Source organism: Euprymna scolopes, chromosome 40 (assembly GCF_053919585.1).
Source record: "Euprymna scolopes isolate OS-2025 chromosome 40, ASM5391958v1, whole genome shotgun sequence".
NCBI lineage: Eukaryota > Metazoa > Mollusca > Cephalopoda > Sepiida > Sepiolidae > Euprymna > Euprymna scolopes.
Genome location: NC_136521.1, coordinates 54,175,194 through 54,197,253, shown reverse-complemented (window position 1 = coordinate 54,197,253; position 22,060 = coordinate 54,175,194). Strand labels below are relative to the sequence as shown.

Genomic DNA, 22,060 nt, shown 5'->3' with positions numbered 1-22,060 from the left:
GCTGAAGAGAGCTTGATAAGGATACCTTAAACGGGCCTTATTATCGGGCTTGAAACCGACGGTATCAATGATCTGTCTCAACTAACAACTTTCTGTACACAAAATATATCTATATATCTATCTATCTATATATATATATATATATATATATATATATATATATATATATACATATGTAAGGATATAGATAAAGATATCTATGATTGATGTAGTGTTTAGGGTGCTTTAAATGGTCCTGTGTAGGGTTAAAAGCTAGATGAATGGAAAACGAAGACGGATCAACGCAAATGTAATTGAATGCAAATTTTCTATACAGGGTGGAACGATAAACATGTCACCCTAAAGAAACCGCCACCCCAGTTTTATTTTAAAACTTTTATTGAAAAAATTAATTCAGGTATCTTGAATTTAGTAGAGCTGATATCTATTCTATGTAGCTTCATTTAACCTACATTACCACCTTGATACGTGTCCGGAACCGGGAGCATGCTTTTTCCACAAGCGCGTGCGGGAGCTCGGTGAATAGTCGGCGGATGGATACCGAGTTCAACATTAATATTGTTGAGTTCCAGAGATAGATTCCCGAGTTCGAAAAGATACAGCTGAAAAAGGTCGAAGGTTACATCTATCAAAGTTGTGAAAAAAGCATTCCAGATCAGAAGCTAAATAATTCGGATAAGGATCCCTGGTTGCTCGATTGCCGTGCCTATATGTCACACAAATATAAAATCAGAAGGAGCAGCTGCCGATTTCCTCGTACCTTAATTATGTTTTACTAGCGGCACACGTAACTTCGAATCAAACACAAAATCGAGTACACTCAACAGCAAGTACACTCAACATCAATTACACTCAACATCAAGTACACTCAACATCGTCTCAACATCAACGTTTACACTGTGAAGCCGGAGTATGGGAAATTCACTGAAAAAAAATACCCTATATAAGGGTAAGGATAATGAGTAAACGTTCGATAAAATGATGGTTAAAATTATTACGAACTTGCCAGGATTCGAACCTGGAATCTCCTGATCCGTAGTCGGATGCGTTATCGACTGCGCCACAAGTCCTATCCATATGCCGAAAGATGTTAACGCGACTCTATACAGACATTGCTAAATTCCGTTGACATGGGTAAGTAACTTTTTCAACAATTGCACGAAACGGCCCCAAAATCTTATTTCGGGCTTTTTGTGTTACTCAGTATTGTTTGTTACGAACCATATATACATAAGGATAATCTAGGGACTCACATCTTTCAGGGAAAAAAAGAATTTTTCAATTCGGTGCATCCGTTCGAAAATTTTATTGGTACACACACACAACACACACACACACACACACACACACACATATAAATAAATAAATAAACATTTAGAATTTTGTTACTCTTAAAGATAATTATCAAAACTCATGGAAGAAAACACACTTCCATTAAAAGAAGAAAGTCGGCTTCGTTGAAAACTCTCTTTGCTATGCATGGTGTTTCGAAAATCAATGCTATAACTCCGAGATTATGTTCTATATTTGTAAAAGTGAGACTTGAAATTTAGTATATAGTGTATTCGGACATGTGGAAAATTTTTAACCGGTTTTCATCTGAAAAAAAAGGGCTGATAAGGGGTCCGAATTGAAAAATTCGTACTTGGTGGGAGCATCAGATTCTTATATGCCTCTCAACTGTTTCATGACTACGTATGCGTGAATGAACGGTTCGCATGAAAGATTTCTTATGTTAAGAATAAAAAGGTTTGAAAACACTTCTTAAAGATCTTGTTAAGCTGATTTAATGGTTGTCGTACTTGACTCACTATTTTTAGTTTTTGTTTTCGATCTTAGCTCGAGTATATATTTTTTTGGACTTACAAAAAGTGAACTGTTTAGAAAAAAAACCCCATAATAATCGCATGCATATGTCTCAGTTTTTGTATGAATTAAAATATAATGTTAATGCGTATTTTACGGTCGGGCAACACCGCGTAGCCTGCTTGTGTTCTATAGCTGTAAAAGGTTCTCGTTTGGATGTTTCTTTTATAATAGCTTTCCTTTGCTAGCGTAATAATTTTTTGTGGCACATTTATTTGAACTGATTTGAGCCCTCTTCGATCTGTACTGATCATATTTAATTACCGTTATTTGTTTTATATCCTTTTTTCTGAAATAATAATGCTTATTATTCGCAGGATGCCGACCGGGTTCCTCGTGTTGGCTACCAAACCATAGTCTACCAATCATAACCCTACACGCTTTTACTGTAGTCCAGGACCTTTACACTTTATTGGTGTTATTATTTTATAGTTTTTTTTTTAATATATGTGGAAACGTCAGATCCAGGTTTACTTATATTTTATCTGCAATCCTGTCACGTATCGTCTTGATCAATCCAATATACATAAATAACAGTACAGTTTCATATACATTGTACATGTATGATGTTTGTAATACGGAATATTGATCAATATTTGTTTCAATAGCCTATAACCCGGAAAGCAAGCGTTTCTGGACCTATGTTTATCGGAATTTTTTTAAAAAGATATTCACTCAAATAGAAAACCATCAGTAGAGTTTGTATTTATTTGCTTCCCCACTGAGCAAATTAGGCACAAGGCCGTTTTTTAATGTGGAGGGGAAACTGTATAGTGACAATTGGTATGAAGGGTTTCCCCTACATTGACCCAAACTGATTGCTACAAGAGCAACGGTCTGATATGTGGGGTTGCCCCCACATATGGTCTTTGATTGCAATATCTGCCGGAACAGATGGTATTTATTTGCTCCTCCACTGAGCAAATTAGGCACAAGGCCAATTTTTTAATGTGAGGAGTGAAGGGAGGGGGAAGGGAAAAAGGGGACCAGCTCCCGAGAGGTGGGAAATGGGAGCTGGTTAAAAGTCAGGTGTGTGGAGCTACCCCCACACCCGGTCACTGCTCGCAGTATCTGCCGGAACAGATGGTATTTATTTGCTCCCCCACCGAGCAAATTAGGCACAAGGCCGATTTTTAATGTGAGGAGTGAAGGGAGGGGGAAGGGAAAAAGGGGACCAGCTCCCGAGAGGTGAGAAATGGGAGCTGGTTAATGGTCAGGCATGTGGGGTTGCCCCCACATCTGGTCTTTGCTAGTCATAGCTAGTCATAGCTTGCAGCATCTGCCGGAACAGATGGTATTTATTTGCTCCCCCACCGAGCAAATTAGGCACAAGGCCAATCTTTAATGTGAGGAGTGAAGGGAGGGGGAAGGGAAAAGGGGAGCAGCTCCCGAGAGGTTGGAAATGGGAGCTGGTTAAAGGTCAGGCATGTGGGGTTGCCCCCACATCTGGTCTTTGCTAGTCATAGCTAGTCATAGCTTGCAGTATCTGCCTGAACAGATACTACACTTTGATCTTGTCCCGAAAGCCAAGCAATCCCTGATGGTGTTTATTTGCTCCCCCACCGAGCAAATTAGGCACAAGGCCGATTTTTAATGTGAGGAGTAAAGGGAGGGGGAAGGGAAAAAGGGGACCAGCTCCCGAGAGGTGGGAAATGGGAGCTGGTTAATGGTCAGGCATGTGGGGTTGCCCCCACATCTGGTCTTTGCTAGTCATAGCTAGTCATAGCTTGCAGTATCTGCCGGAACAGATGGTATTTATTTGCTCCCCCACCACCGAGCAAATTAGGCACAAGGCCGATTTTTAATGTGAGGAGTGAAGGGGAAATGGGGACCAACTCCCCGGGGAGTAGGGGAGCTGGATAGTGACAATTGGTATGAAGGGTTGCCCCTACATTGACCAAGGTCTTATATGTGAGGTCGCCCCCACATATGGTCTTTGCTTGCAGTATCTGCCGGAACAGATGGTGTTTATTTGCTCCCCCACTGAGCAAATTAGGCACAAGGCCGTTTTTAATGTGAGGTAAAAACCAGCTCCCCTTAAAGTAGGCAAAAAGGGGGCACTCTGGTTACCAAAAATAATAATTGTCCCAGCATAGAGGGCCTCCCCTCCATTGACTGGCACAAACCATCTCAAGTGCAGCATCTGCCGGAACAGATACTACACTTTGATCTTGTCCCGAAAGCCAAGCAATCCCTGATAAGATTAGGCGTTGATCACCATCAGTAGAGTTATTCATCGCGCTATATTAGTAGCCATATTAGTACTAAAATTATTATTATTATTATTATTATTATTATTATTATGAGTGGTATATTATTAGTAGTATTAGTAGTAGCAATATTACTTTAGAAGTAGTAGTTCTACTACTAGAAGTAATTTGTGTGGTTTACTGAGAAATGCTATTATCCATATTGTCAGTAGTAAAATCAAATTATCAATCTCCCAAACGGCAGCAGAAAAGTCGAGAACGATTTCTGAAGGTCAATAGTCGTTGTGCTTTTTATGGCGATAACAAAAGAAAGGCAGGACGAAACACAAACGCGCCTCATTTCAACATCACAGGCGTCACGGCCCGATAATGTCCTTTTGAACAAAATACATAACACGCATGCGCTAATTCCAACGCGCATATGTAACGGCAAATGCAACGCTGGTATTTAATGCAATCCGGATTCTTTATGACCTTTTTTTTTTTTTTTTGAAGGGGAGGGTTTACATACTTATACATACTTTAAGTTATATGCAAACGAACGATAAGCCGTGTGCAACCCCCACCTTTTTATCTTCGAATGTTTGTTGTCGGTTCTGGGAAAAGCAATCACACTTCATACTGAGTTTAAATACATTTCTATTGCAAATGTATACACGTTGAGATGGAAAAACACACATCAATATTTTTACCAACATATACTGAGAATTCAAGAACCTCTTTTCGATTTCATTCTCTCTCTCTCTCTCTCTCTCTCTCATATATATATATATAATATATATATATATATATATACACATATATATATATATATGTATATATATATATATATATATATATATATATATATATATATATATATGTGTGTAGTCTTGGAAATTTTTTAACCTTTAAACAATATTAAAAAACTTATTTAATTTTGATATTTTTTATCATTCGGTAAAAAACTATTTAGTCAGTAAGTCATTTAATCACCTGCAATCAATGCATCAACTTGCTCTCTTGAATTCACTATAATACTAATGTTAACTTACGGGATCATCAGTTGTTTACAGTGAAACACTGTTTAAGGGATTTAAAAACAAAACAGTACATTAAGTTATGGCTCATCAAACACCACCTCCATTAATCACAAGAACAACAATTCTATTTACAGATATTTGATCTATTATATATATATATATATATATATATATATATATATATATATATATATATATCTATATATATATACATATATGTATATATATATATATATATATATATATATATAAATATATATATATATATAGTAATTTATAAAATATATATGGCGATTAAGTTACACTGAATATTCGGCGTTTAATCCACTCTAGGATTTGTCAGGCTTATGCTGTGGTCGTTTATCATTTTTATATGGTCCTCTTCTGTTGAGGATTTTAGTTAGCCAATCAGCTTTCTAATATACACCGCGCCCCTTCCTCTCAGCCAATGGGCGTGCATTTTATCGAACAACGGTTCTGTTTTAAAACTAGTTTAGTGGTTTAAGGCAGACATTTGTTTTAAAAATATAAATATACATATGTGTACATACATATATGCACATATATATACAAAATACTTTTAAAACTAACCAAAACAATAGAAAATATACCAATAAATAAATTAAATAAACATGAATATACATAAACGATCACACATATATGTATGTATATATATGTATATATATGTGCATATATGTATGTACACATATGTATATTTATATATAAAAAATGTCTGCCTTAAACCACTAAACTAGTTTTAAAACAGATCCTTTGTTCGATAAAATGCATGCCCATTGGCTGATAGGATGGGGCGCGGTGGATACTAGAAAGCTGATTGGCTAACTAAAATCCTCAACAGAAGAGGACCATATAAAAATGATAAACAACCACAGAATTCGCGCATAAGCCTGACGAATCCTAAAGTGGATGAAACGCCGAATATTCAGTGTAGCTTTATCGCCATATATATTTTATAAATTAGATACTAGCTCTATCTACGTATTGAGCACTTTCGAAGTAAATACTTAAAGTTTACGCATAAATCTATACTTTCGTATATTAATCTTATGTGAGTAAATGAAGTAGTTATATATATATATATATATATTATTTGAGGGTAAACAGTTACATATGGTCGCTACAAACAGCCATCTGTTTCAGCCAATACGACTTCCTCAGGCGACCCTGAACACATCGACGCCCCAAAGCAAAATGGAAAAACACTTTTCCCCCTTCATTCCCCTTTTTCCCTTTTGTCCTTTTTGCTTTGTGGCGTCGATGGATTCAGGGTCGCCTGAAGAATTATGATTGACTTAAACAGATGGCTGTTTGTAGCGACCATAATAACCGTTTACCCTCAAATAAAAAAATTTTTGCTCTTGTTATTGAGCACTATCTAACAACCTCATTATATTTATTACTCCCGATTTTGAACATCTCAAACTTGTATATATACTATACTAGCATTTCAGCCTGGCGTAGCCTGGGTGTTTGGAGGTGTATGTTGAGCAAAAAAAAAAGGGTCATTTTTTTAATTTAATCCCTATTATATTGTTTTGGGCTCAAATTCAGTTATTAAATAAGATCCATGTCCAAGGAACCTAATTCTAAAAGTTCAAGTGTTTAGACCCAAAATTGTCCGAGGAGTTTGGTAGAGTTCGCAAAGGCCAAATCGTGGAACTTTGACCCCTTAACAGCCAAATCTCTGGCCTAAACACAATCAAGTCGATTTTTCCAAATCTCAGTACCTAGTATATGAAATTTCGAGTCTGTAGACTAAAAATTGACTGAGTTATTGCGTAGGGAAATGCACACAGACACACACAGAGATAGTTCACTTTTATATATATACTAGCATGGGTACCCAGCGTTGCCTGGTTTGACATGAAGTTCTGTTTGAAACGCACCGGTATAATAATTATTTTGATCATGCGCAACGTGGATACCTCCACAACAAAAATAAAAGAACGGATGAAAACATGTAAATGTAATCGCCCAAAAAAGAAGTATGTGATACTCTCTCCACCAGATATTTCGGCAGAAGGGCTACAAACAGAAGAAACTATTCTCCGAATATTGAGCACTGGAAATACCCCCCAAGAAAAGATAATTAAAAATAAATCATTACAACTTTTGTTTCAATAAAAATAGCAGCGAATGTCCGTGCGATCGCAAAAAATAAGAAAAAAAGATCTACCAAAAATTAATTCCAAAAACATTTAAATGACATTTTTTGTCATTTTATATTTCTAATGTAATCATCCCCCCCCGCCTAAAAAAATTGAATTTGTCTTATTTTGGGATTCGCTCTCTTTGTAGAATTGTTAGGTGAAAGTACATAATAGTTTCATAAAATTAATTAAATTTATCGTTATTTTATGTTTCAAATGTAATTCTCCCTCCCTCACCCCCCCCAAAATTTTTGTATTTGTCATGTTTTATCCCCCCCCCTCGATCGCCAAACTTGAAAAATGCTAGAGATGACATGTCTGGTTGAACGCTTTGTGGCCAAAAAGTGGGTTCTTATTTTACGTTAAATTTATATAAAAAAGTTATTCCCCACACTAAAATGTTTTTTTTTTTTTAATTTCTTCTTCCATATTATTTATAAAGACTGCTTAAACGTATTAGGCCACAAAAAAAAACAGGTCTTAATTTTTTTGGTCAATATCAAGTTTCTTTCCAACTCACCCAAAACTTTAAAATGACGACTTTTAATGGTTTTCGGTGGTGCTGAAAACGAATATTACGTTTAAATTTGGGGCAGATAAGTAGTTTTCATATGAAGGAATTACTTTTTTCAAAAAGTCGGAGATCACTTTCCAATATGAATTTAACGTAAAATAAGCACCCACTTTCTTGTCACCTAGTAATTTCTTCATATCATAAAACAAATTTAACTGTGATATTCGTTTTCAGCTCCCCCGAAAATTGGCGCCGTTTTTTTTTACTAAGAGATGCGTTCATTTTTTTCATCTCATAATTTAGGACGCAAATTATGCTGTTAGTAAGTTTACGAAAGCATACTTTTGTTTTTCGTTCTTTTTTCATTATACAAATTGTATAGTTGTTAACAGGTGCTTCTGCAGTTTAACATTTCACAAAAATTCTGTTTACATTAGGAGGCGGTTAAGTAAACTACAGAGGCACCTGGTAAAATCTATACAAATTCTATCATTGAATATCCACCTCAAAAAAAAATTAATGAAAAACATAAATATATTTTTATAAACCGGTCGTGTAAGCTTACTGACAGCATTATTTACGTCCTAAATTATGAAAAAAATAAACGAATCTCTTAGTAAAAAAAACAGGGCCGGTTTTCGTTGGTGCTGAAAACGAATATCACAGCAAAATTTGTTTTATGATATGAAGAAATTATTAGGTGGTTAGAAAGTGGGTGCCCATTTTACGTTCAATTTATATATGAAAGTGATCCCCCACTTTTCGAAAAAGTAATTTTTCATATCATGAAAACTACTTATCTGCCCCAAATTTAAATGTGATATTTTTAGCACTATCGAACACCATTAAAAGTCGACATTTTCAAGTTTTTTAGGAGTTGGAAAGAAACTTGACATTGATTATTTTTTTCTAGGGGTTAAACGACGCTGGGTCACGTCGTAAAAATTGACCATTTTTAATTTAAGATATTAAATAAATTATAAAGAAAATCTATTTTGCATGAAATTAAATCCTGGGCAATACCGATTAAATTTTATGAACAAAAAACAAAAAGAGCAGGGGATGATGGATTTAGTTCACATATGTCGCTGTGACTAACTCTGCCCTCGTGAGGATGCAAGTAAATGAGGACATTAGTTTTAATTATTTTTCTCTAACAAATAAAAAAGGTTACTTAAAAATTAAGAATAAATGAAAAAAAAATTCCTCCGAATTAGAATAAAAAAAATAATTCAACTTAGAATAATATTTCGAAATGAAAACAAAAACAGGAAATGTTTAATAACGTGCTCCGTTTAAACTAATTTTTCAATTAAGCTATCACAGTTATTTCCCCTTTTGGTTTTCTGGTTTTTGGTTTGAAAATAAAACGGTTTTAGATTTCAGATAAAATAAATTAAATCACACATAATTTGAAATTTAAATAAACTAAATAATTAATTTTTTTAATTAGTACAGTTGAAACAAAGCTATTATGTCGAATAAGTAATGTCATCGAGGTAATTATTTAAATAGATTGCATTTAATGAGATATGTTAATGATCTTAACTCAGTCATGAAAAAGTGGTTTTAAGAATGCTATGTATTGAAAGTTCGTATACAATATAATGTCTCCTTTGGCAGATGTATCCTAATATGGGCAATAATATTTCTTGACCAGGAGAGGTGTACACATATATGGCCTTTATATTCCTTTGGTGATTGGTACTTGTACACACAGACACACATACACACACACGATCGCTACTACTTTATATATATATATATATATATATATATATATATATATATATATATATATATATATATATATATGGTATGTTACATCAAACAAAAATACGAAACTTTCCATATGTGATTTTAAATTTAGATTGAACGCTAAAATCCAACCGAACTTCTTGAGATTGAACAACAAACAAAACACAAAAAGTAAGAAATTAAATTAATAAACCATAAACTTCATTAATTCAGAATCTTGTCCGGTTTCAAAATAGTCCAGATTTTGCAATTTTTGCTGTAATTCCAGGAAAGATATACGAAAATAGGGGCCCATAAAATATTTCTCCAACACTAGTTGTGAATTCATTAAACGCATTATAAGATCGTACACACTGTTTGATACGGTAAATAACAGAATGAAAACGGGTTAAGATACGTATTGACCTTGCATTTTTAAAAACTTATCTGATGAGATGTTTACGCCAAACATTTTTAAATTACATAAAACTTTACATTTTCTGGTTGATGTAAAAACAATTATAATATTCGAAACAATACAAATATGATCTTGTTTTGCTCCTTGTTGTTTTGGTTTTTGCAAGTATATATGAATGCTCGACTACAATCATGTTGCTTAATGTTTGAGTCAATTTAGATGGCTTAAATTCTTATAGATATATGTATATTGCCATTGGCTAATTGATTTTAATATATAAAACCTTTAGAAAAATCTTATCTCATATATATATATATATATATATATATAAGCATATAGGTACATTTTACAGTTCACAGAGATCTAAAAATATATAAATCTTGTACACACAATGCTTCAGGCGAACAACATTTTTCTCATGAATATATATATATATATATATATATATATATATACACACACACACACACACACACACATATATATATATATATATATATATATGTGTGTGTGTGTGTATATATATACGCACATGCGTCCATGATGGGAAAATTCATTATTGACATATGAATACCTGATTAGTTACACTTAATGAAACAGTTGCTATTTAATCATAGGAGATTTTTGCGATGTTGAAAGAATTTTAGTAATGTAAATGTAAAGAACTTGGAATTGGAAGGTTGCTGTATTATTATCATATATATATATATATATATATATATATATATATATATGTATATATGTGTGTGTGTGTGTGTGCATATAAATATCTATATATATTTAAAAAAATATATTAGATTTAAACAAGTATATTTTTAAAATAATATATTATGTATATATATATGTGTATATATTCATATATATGTATATATATATTTAAATAAATAAACGATAACAATACAGCTATATATATGCATACATATATATATATGCATACATATATATATAGAGAGAGAGAGAGGGAGAGAGAGAGAAAGAGAGAGAGAAAGAAAGAGAGAGAGAGCGAGAGAGAGAGAGAGAGATAGATAGATGATGGACTAGACCTGTATCTTTTCCGCACGTACATACACATATATATGTCAAAATTTAGGGAAAATTGAACTTTCCTATAAATTACTGAATTTCTTCAGAAGAGCCACAAACAAATAAATATACCCGATGAACCAAGTGCAAGAGAGATTCAAACAATTGCACTTAAAGGGGCGGTCAGAATCTTAAAAAAGATCTCTCAGTTTGAATGTCTGAGAAAGCGAGTGAATATTTGGCATCCGGTAGTATGCCCCAACCCTGGCTTCAATAAATTAAAAAGAAGATTAAAATATAAAGACAAACTTGAATTGTTACGAGACACTGTATCTCGAATATTTAACCTCTCTCTGTACACGAGTTTGTCAGGTTAACCTGGACTGAGCATACGTTTCCCTATAAGTGAACCCTACCGAAATATTAAAAACCACATAGTATTCGCGGGCTAAATAAGAACTCCTCGATATGGCTAAACAACGAGGAGTGGTGGCCCACTTTATCAAGTAATGTTTCATCAAGTAACACTACGAAGTTGAATACTCCACCAGACTAGACGAAGAGACCACAAGTAAGATACGCTATAACATATTTAAATGGTCAATTGGGGAGAGGGAAAAATATTCTCAACTTCTTTGCTAATGCAGTGTTTGAGACGCAAAGAAGAACTTTAACGGAATATTCGAATGTCTATGTACCTATTTACAATGCCTCCTCACGGGACAGAGTTAGACACCAGGGTCGTTTTTTAACGGGGATAAACGGAACAAAAATTTAAAATTGTCTCAGTCGTAAAGGACTTCTCCTCCACTGACAGAGAACACGAAATTGAAGTGCAGCATCTGAAGAACAGATACTGCACTTTGATCTCGGTATGTATCTCATGTAGAGATCAAGTGTTAATCCCAGGAATGCAGAAACTCTTAATTTCTGAGAACTACAACCGAAGGAAAATGAAATATATATATATATATATATATATATATATATATATATATATATATATATATAGATAGATAGATAGATAGATAGATATAGATAGATAGATATATATACGTTTTATTTTTTATTACCGTATCTTTCTGTTAAGTTACATTATTGTTTCGGCTACACGGCCGTTTTTTGGCCGTCTGTAGCGTCCTCAGACTTTTACAGAATTGTTCGCTATTTTGGGATGAAAGAGTGGACGAGTGAATGAGGTCAGGGGGGGGTGAGAGGGGGGGCGGAAGAGGAAGAGAGGAAAGGAAAAAAGGAGGGAAGCTGGAGGGGGCGTTTGGTATGTCGATAATGTTTTAGTTTTGGGGTTTAACGAACTTGTGGGGGAGGGTCTGGGAAGCTCATTTCTGGTGTGGCTGAGGGCATAGGGATACATAAGGAGAAGGGGAATATGTGGGGGTGAGTGGAGGGGATTACTTTAAAATTCTAGTCTTAGTGTTAAAGTTTTTAGCGTCTTGTTGGTGAGGTGATTTATTGGTAAGTATGCCTTGAGCTGTTGAGTTTTCGCTTATGTTTGGAGGCGGAGGGGGCTGTGATTCGGTTTATTTATTTTTAGTTTTTATTCTGTTGTTAATGGTTTGGAGAGGGTCAACTAGCGGTCGCGGCCACGGGTACACACATGCGCACGTACACACATATATACTAAAAAGAAACGGTCACAGGTACACATACATGCCCGCCCTGGCGTCCACATATATGTGCATATGTGCGCCTGCATGCGTAGATACCTGCGTTGTTCTCGCTTGCGTCAAATTTTCTTTAAGGTGCTAAGAATGGGTGCGGTAATAAAAAATAAAACGCATATTTGCTCTACAACAGTATTGAGCACTTTCTTCAGTTTTTATTAATTACCATCTCCACTATATATATATATATATATATATATATATATATATATATATATATATGTATATATGCATATATATATATGTATATATGTATATATATATATATATATGTCGGTGGCTTTTATATATATATATATATATATATATATATATATATATATATATATGTTTGTGTGGGGGGCTTTGCCCGGGTGTAAACTACGCTTAAATATCATATTTTCATTTGTCCAGATTTCGCATATATAATCATAAAGTTAAAATTTCAAAACGTAAAAAACAAAAGTATTTACATTGTATCGGCTAGAATCGAAAGAAAACCGGAAGCATTGAATGAAAGCTGGTGACGTATCAACTGTACCAACGTGACCCGCATATGAACTGGTTAAAAATTTTAAATACATTAATATGAATGCCAAAAATGTATCACGATGTTTTCAATTTTGACCGATTTTTGACTCCTTAAAAACTATTTTAATCGGAAAAAGGCCCACAAATGACTTTTTGTCTCGGATGAGATATAGTTTAAAAATATTGAGACAGACAGACGGACAGACAGACAGACATATATCCTTTGCACACACACATATATACATGTACACATAAATATATATGTACACATCAGTATATATGTACACACATACGCACACACACATACACACACGCATATATATATATATATATATATATATATATATATATATATATATATATATATATATATATACATATATACTAGCAAAAGTACCCGTAGTTGACTGACTTCAAAAACAGCCTACAGAAAATGGACTCTGATTTATGAAAGTATGATAGGTTATGAAATGGAAAGGTTGTAGTGAGATAGCTTCGAATTTTGGGGTATCAAAACCAAAGCAAAATATGATGAAAGTAAAAATAAAATAGATAGACACCATAATTTATTATACCATACATGTTTACACTGAAACATTTATCACAATATTCTGTGGATCTATACTAAAAAAACTTTGTTAAACTTTGTGACATATTTCCATTCTATGGAGGTCAGGCGCGAACGAACACCTCATAATTTTATTATGCCATATTTCTTCAAACTGAAACATTATTACCAAAGTATACTTACACAGATAGATGTGAAAAGTCTTTATTAAAGGTTATGCCTATTTCCATTCTATGGAGGCTAGGCGCGAACGCAGACCCTACAATTTTATTATACCATCCCTATTTAAGTTAAAACATACTTATCAAAGTATTCTTATGTACATCTATACCAAAAACACTTGTAAATGTTTTTTTTTTAATTTTTAATTTTTTTTATTTCCATACTTTGTGGACCGGACGCGAACGCAGACCCCCACAATTTTAATGAACCATCGTTCTGCCAGATCAAACATACCCATTCCTGTGTCTCGACACATCTTCTATCATTATATGTAATCAGTTTTTTTAAATAGTCAACCATATAGGAGCCTATTCGTGACCAGACACACACACACACACACACACATCCAGCTTTATATTATAGATATACGTACACACATACAACCAGAAAGTTTAAACTTGTATGGTAAGTAAATACACATGCTCCACAATCCAATGCTATATGTTATTATCAATTTCCTATCTATAATGTATAGTATATATATATATATATATATGTGTGTTTATATCTCTCTCTCTCTCTATCTATCTATATATATATATATATATATGTGTGTGTGTGTGTGTGTGTGTGTGTATGACTTTTCTTACGTGCTAAAGACCCATAAAAGAATGGCCCATAAAAAAATCCATAATTTTGGAGCAGTAGGATTGCTTTGCGACTTTTAGTCTCGGGAGAGATAGATTTTGAAAATATAGAAACAGGGAAACGGACAGACAGATAGGCAGACATAGTGCCCTTTATATATTACATATATGTATACACACACACACATACATTACATATATTTATGCACACACACACACACACATATATATATTGTCTTCGAAGTTTTTGACCCTTTTAAACTATATGTAAGGAAAACTTATTTAATTTTGATATTTTTCATCATTCGTTAGAAAACTATTTACTCAATAAGTCATTTAATCACCTGCAATCAATGCATCAACTTTCTCTCTCGAATTCAGTATTGTACCAATGAAATTTAAGGGGTCATCAGTTGTTTAACAGGAAACACTGTTTTATGGATTAAAATACAAAACAGTCTATTAAATCATGGCTCCCCAACAGCGTTTATCAAACACCACCCTCTCTAATCACGGGAACAAACAATCTTACAGACATTGGATCTAGTTACCTGTTCATGATTAATTTGGCTAATCTTTTCATATTATATACATACCTTCCTTCCAAGCGAGATTTGCCTTGTCTCCAAATTCAAAATGGATATATTTTTTTTTAATTCACCAGTGTTGTATTTATAAGATAAGGATTAATCCATTTTACTAATTATCACCCTTAACTATTATTAATACTTTATTAATTTGCACTCTTATTCATTTATACAAATAATTTTATTATCTACTATACTAGTTATCACTATTAGTATTATTTTATATATTTACATTCTTATTTAATTATTAAAATACATAAAAGTTAAATATATACATGTATATATATATATACATATACACACACGCACACACTCATATATAATATATATATATATATATATATATATATATATGAATATCCATCGATATATATGCTTAAATATGCATGTGTGTGTGTGTGTGTGTGTGTGTGTGTGTGTGTGTGTGTGTGTGCATGTGTGGGGAGATATAATTATTGCAATTTAATCGTTTATATATATATATATATATTTACACAGTGATCAACACTTATCAAGGCCCGGAAGCCACTCAGGGATAAGGGTTATTGCAAGTACATTACATTAGTGTGGAGATTTGATGAAGTGTTTACTTAAGGGGGCGGTTCATTAGGAATTTGTTAACATTGGACTTGAAGACATCCAAGTTTTAGTCCAGTGGGAAGCAGGCAGACGGAACAGAGTTCCACAGGCGTTCAGTTCTAAGAATGAAGCTTTGTTCATGGAATCCGCGTTTTGATTTAGGCACAGATATAGAGTGGGGGAAATTTTTCACAGTGGATTCAGCTAGACGGGTGTTTTTCGTGAAAGATTGGCGGGGGGGGCAGAGATTGGAGTTCAGACGAGCACCTGCCATGGAAATAACGATAAAACAAGGATAGGTTCGCAACATCTCTTCTGTGGAAGAGAGGTTGCAGGGTAGAGAAAAGGGCATCCCCCACTAAGCCACGAAGTCTATTTTGTACTCTGTCAAGACAGGATAGGCTGTTTTTAGCAGCTCCTGCCCAGATATGGCAACAGTATTCCATCCTTGGACGTACTTGGCTTTTGTATAGATAGAGAATTGCATCAGTAGTGAGATATCTTCTGGAGCGGTAGAAGGATCCCATCATCTTTCCAGCGACCTTGGCAACAGACTTGATGTACGTGTTCCATTTCAGATCAGGAGTAAATGTCAAACCCAGAAGCTTGTCAAAACACGGGGCCTCACCCAGACGAGAGCCATCCATCAAAACTGATGCCAGATGGGGATCAGAGCGTTGATGATGTAAGGATAGGAGTTTGGTTTTGGATGTATTAAAGGTAACCAGCCACATCTTCCCCCACTGAACCACGCGCTCGAGATCAGAGGAGAGAGAATCAGAGTGAGCTTTGTAATTTACAGCCTTTGATGTATTGCCGTAGATGGTCGTGTCATCAGCATAGATGTCAACGAATGATTTAAGTATGTGCTTAGATCAGGAAGAGAGTTGGGCCGAGGATTGACCCCTGAGGGACTCCAGCATTTATATTGCAGGCCTCCGATTTTTGTCCATCTACCACTACTCTTATGAGCCTATCGGAGAGAAATGATTTAATGATTGAGAAAACATTTCCAGTTATACCGTAGCTGGAAATCTTGTGAAGTAGACCCTTATGCCATACCTTGTCGAAGGCCTTTGATATGTCAAGAGCTATTTCCCTAGAAAGAAAGCCTTTGTCAAGAGATTCACTCATCCTGTGGGATATAACCGTCAGCACATCTGCGGTAGATCTTGCAGAGCGGAAACCATATTGTGTCACTAAGAAGGTTATTTCTGCTGAGGTGGTTGACTACTTCTCTATTCAATATGGATTCCAGTAACTTACTTATAACACACAGGAGACTTATTGGTCTGTACTGAGAGGGAGATGACTTATCACCTGAATTCTCAAATACAGGGCAAACTGATGAGGTTTTCCAGGGAGTCGGAAAGCACTTCTCCTTAAGGCAGCGCTTAAATAGTTTCGTAAGTATGGGAGCAAGTTCTGGTTTAAGCTTTTTTAACACTATAATTGGGATGCCATCAGGGCCAGTTGCTTTACTGGAATCTAGGTTCTTGATTAGCTTGGCGACCTCATGCACGGATATTTGTATGTTACCTAGCTTGTTCTGTGTTATAGGAGGAAATATGGGGAGTTGATGGCCTTTGTCGCATAGGGTAGAATTAGCTGCAAAGGTCTTTGCAAATAGTTTGGCCTTGTCTGACGCTGGCGAGATTACCTTTGGTCCATTTATAATGGTTGGGATAGAACGCACACTTCTGTTCAGGATCCTATTTGTTATTTGCCAAAACTGGTGGGAACCAAGCCGTTGATCAGCTACCTTGGATTTAACAGACTGGGCATATAGCTCTCTTGCATTTTTTATTACTCTTTTACAGTGGTTGCTGGCAGTCCTGAAAGCAGCTTTAGTCTCAGTACATCTGTTTCGTTCGTAGCTATGGAAAAAGTGATTTCTGTGCGCGATAGCAGCAGCACATTCTGGAGAGAACCATGGCTGGCTGTTAGGTTTTTGTTGGAATTTTTTAGATGGTATGAATTGGTCTATGCCTATAATTAACCATTCGGTCAGATCTGATACTATAGAGGACACTTCCTTTTTAAACATGAGTGCAGAGGTAAATCAGATATGAATGTACGGAAGCTATCCCAGTCAGCCATAGAGTATTGGTATACAGTACAGTGGAGGGGTACTTCTGGAGGCTTCTTACATTTCGTTTTTATCTTAACTGATACGACGGAGTGGTCGGAGGATCCTAGAGGAGAATGAACGGAACATAAACATAGCTCAGGGGAAGTTGAGAGAAAAAAGGTCTAGGAGGCTTGCATATTGACCGGGTGTATCGGACACACGGGTGGGTTCGCGAACAATCTGAGTGAGGTCATAAGCAATGGCAAAATCATGAAAAAACCTCCCCTCATCATTTGTCTTATTTGAATGGATCAGCCATTCCACGTTATGGACGTTGAAGTCACCACAGATGTGGATGTTAGCCAAGGGATGTGAAGACAGTATGTGGTCTATTTTCTCAGATATGCTCTTAAATATAGTAACTCCGCTGTTGTGGGGCTTATAGAGGGCAAATATAAATGCAGTGGTGTAAACTAGTGCAACCCTGAAGCACATATAGGGTAAATTAGGATCTTCTCTAGAGATATCCCTGCCACACGGAAAGCCATCCTTAATGTAGGCACATATTCCATGCCCATGGCTATCTTGGGTGTCAGATTTAGCTGTTAAATTAGAGTATCCGTTAATTATGAACTCATCTAGGGAAGTAGTCGGCCCTATTCCAGTTTCACTTAGAAATAATATGTCCGGTTTCGTCTCCTGTAATTGGGTTTCAACCTCTGGAAGGTTGGAACGTAGACCCCTGATGTTGGAGAAGGAGACCTGGTAGTAGGGGTCTACGTTGGAAGATGGGGTTCTAGGTTTAAACGAGTTTTTATTCTGGAGATATTTCATGTTGAGGTTTTGGGATTTGTGGAATAGGTCGGCATACTTGGTTAGAGCAGTACAGAGAGGGAAAGTAAGAGAGAAAAAGACAGGAATTTTTTTTTTTTTGTAGCACACGAAAAGGTAAAGCCGTAACAATTACCCACTAGTATGGCATCGAGAGGCCCCACCAGAGACTACTGCATGGTCCGGATCCACTCACCAAATGGCAATACAGCAGTCCCAGTACTTTGCCCCTGCTGGTAGGACATCCTCCTTAGTGGTTAATCCAAGGTTCGGGTCCCTGACTATCAGGCGGATAACGTCAGCCCAGACAAAACGTTTACCTCCAGCACCCTTACTAGTGACATGGCCACAAGGAGAGACAGAGACAGTAAAATTTCCGATATTTAAGCAGCTTTTTCTTCACCCTTTGTAAGAAAAATCACTCATTGAATGAGGATGTATATATATATATATATATATATATATATACATATATATATATATATATATATATATCGATGTTTCTGTGTATAACACATACACACCCATAGGCACACATATATATCATGTATGTACATAAATACATATCTATCTATGTCTATGTATATATATATATATATATATATATATATAGATCGATCGATATGTGCATTTATATATATATATATATATATGGGACGACATATATATATATATATATATATATATACATATATCGATCGATCTATATATACATACACATAGAGATAGATAGATATAGATATATATGTATTTATGTATATACATGATATATGTGTGTGTGTATTTATACACAGAAACATCTATCTATCTATCTATCTATATATATATATATATATATATATATATATATATGGGACGACATATATATATATATACACACATATATATACACACATATATATATATGGACAGAGAAAGAAAGAGGGAGTCAGTTAGGTGAATCGATGCATAGATATAATAATTACTAGAACTCCGATTTTAATAGCTCAGATTAGTAAGCAAAAAACGTTTTTATCGCCTTTATATATTTATTACTATTTTTTTTTTTTTTTAGAAATTATATTTAATGCGAGAATTGAATTGTATCTTTCTGACCAGTGTTCCGCCATAAAGACATAAAACAAATGCAATACTACTGACGTCATTCTCGTCTGGATGTTTGTCAGATGAAAGAAGGTTATTAGACAATATGGCGCCGAAGAACTTCCGGTTGATATAGCGTCCAACAATTGAACATTAGGAATGCGTTTCCTATGGTGTCCATCGCCTTCCGGAAACATTTCTTTACGCAAACCAATTTTCGTAGGTCAGTTATTCGACGAAACATCTTGAACCATTTTTTTTTTGGGGGGGGAGGAGTTATCAAACCGCTAATAAATTACGTCACTCATTTCATTTATAATAACTTATGTTCATGTAATCTCTCTTTGTAGGGCCCCAGTTTAACTTGAAAAACAAGAATTAAATTCAAACTACATAATATAGATCAAGTATACATAATATGGAAATGGCACTAATCCTATGTGGTTTAACCGGCTTCCTCCAAAGGAAGAATTTCCGTATGAGGATGAAATTCACAAGTGGTCCCCAGTCGTATGTATATCCCCGTAAGGGGAGATGACGACGTTAGGTTTTTGCAACTCTTGCAGGGAGGTGTCGACGTCCTCCTACATACAGCGCCTGGAATCTCCAAATTCGTCACACATTTTAGTAATGACCAGGCTCAATGTTGCTTAACTTCGGTGATCTAGCGATTATCGGTATATATACCGACTTTTAAATATGAAAAAAATATTAATTAAAAAATTTTGGTAATTTTTTATTTCATTTTATGAAACAAAATTTTAACTTCTTTTAAATGTTTTTCTTTTAACATGCACTTTATGTTTGTAGGCAAACTTTTACTGTTTCGCGCGTAATTTGTGCCTTGTCAGTGGTAGGAAAATAAACTTAACTGTCGAAAGGTTTCAATTATATTAATAAGCTAAAATTATTTTTCGTATAATTTTTTGATCTTCGTGCGTCACGTTTAATCTTTTATATAAAGGCTATATGTCTGTCTGTGAGTCTGTATGTCTGTCTGTCTGTCTGTCTGTCTGCATATTTTCAAATTTTACTCTCTCGCAACTAAAAGTCGCAGATCAGCACTTGCGGCCTCAAATGATCGAATTTTTATGGACTGTTCTTTTATGGGTCTTTAGCCGTTTAAAATCATTTTAAGGGGTCAAAAATAGGTCCAAACGGAAATAGTCGTTATACATTTTGTACATTCATCTTAGTTTATTTTTAATTTTTAATTAGTTTATATGTGTGCCACGTTGGCACAGTGGTAACATTACCAGTTTTGAATGCTACAGTTTTGTTTACGGTTTCGATTCTATAGCTAAGGTAATCCAAATATTTTTTTTTTGTCCACTCAGCAAAAAAGGGGTGGACCTGTAAATTCACCCTTGTCCGGTCATCCGTTCGTCTGTCCGGACTTTTCTCAATAACTACGCGTTGGAACTTTTTTAAATTTTGCATAAACATTAAACATGATATGAGTAAAAAGTTAACAAAATGGATTTTTCGGGAAAACTCCGGTTGACCCCTTAAGGGTGGCTTTCGGGTTAAAATAGTTACAATTGGCACTTTTGTACTTATTAAAAAAAATTGATGTCTTGGATTTTTATGAAACTTTCTGAAAGTTGTAACTAACTTATTTTTATATAATTTTGTTTGTCTATACTTCGCGATAACTCTTGGGTGTGCTCCAGGGGTTCTTTTAGGGCTAATAAAAACACTCCATTTTGGGGATGTTTTACTATATTTATCCAAAATTTTCTGTGAATGTCTATTTAGCAGTTTTGTAGGGTGCTGAACTCTCATTTAAATATGTTAAGGTCTTGAGGATTTGGGGGGCTAAATAGAGGGGCAAGTGATGGACTTAATCGTTTCTTATTTTTTGCATGATGCAGAACTCAAACTTACATACGTTAAGGCCTAAAACTGCAACGTTTGTTCATTTTTACCAGGATATGACGTCCCTGGGGACATTTCGGGCTTAATGGGGGGGTGCTGAACTTAATCATTTTTTTATCCCTCGTTCACTGTGCACTCACGGGGAATCTTGCATGCTGCACTTTTTTATTTAAGAAATTACGCCACTTGCATAATATATACGAAATCTGGACAAATTAAAATATATTTAAGCGTATTTTAGGACCGGGCAAGCCGGGGGGGGGGGCTCCCACTAGTATTTTATAAATGATTAAAACCAATTTACAGACACAAAGATTAGAATCAATAAAGTGACGGGACAGTGTAGTTTCGCGTTATCCTTTAATTGACTAATTCATTTATATATAATTCAAACAACTTATTGAAAAGTTTGTTTTTTTACACCTTGTTTTTTTTACACCTTGTTTTTTTTACACCTTGTTTTTTTAACTTTTTTTTACACCTTGTTTTTTTTACACCTTG

General features: G+C 34.9%; 1 protein-coding gene and 1 non-coding gene across 2 annotated transcripts in view; one reads left to right on the top strand and one right to left on the bottom strand.

Moving 5' to 3' along the window:
- Window positions 1–22,060, top strand: part of LOC145265574 (uncharacterized) — a 661,618-nt gene that overhangs the window by 605,946 nt on the left and 33,612 nt on the right. The gene's annotated exons all lie outside the window — the stretch shown is intronic.
- On the bottom strand, window positions 998–1,070 carry Trnar-acg (transfer RNA arginine (anticodon ACG)). The gene has a single exon. It is a non-coding gene; the product is annotated as a tRNA-Arg (tRNA).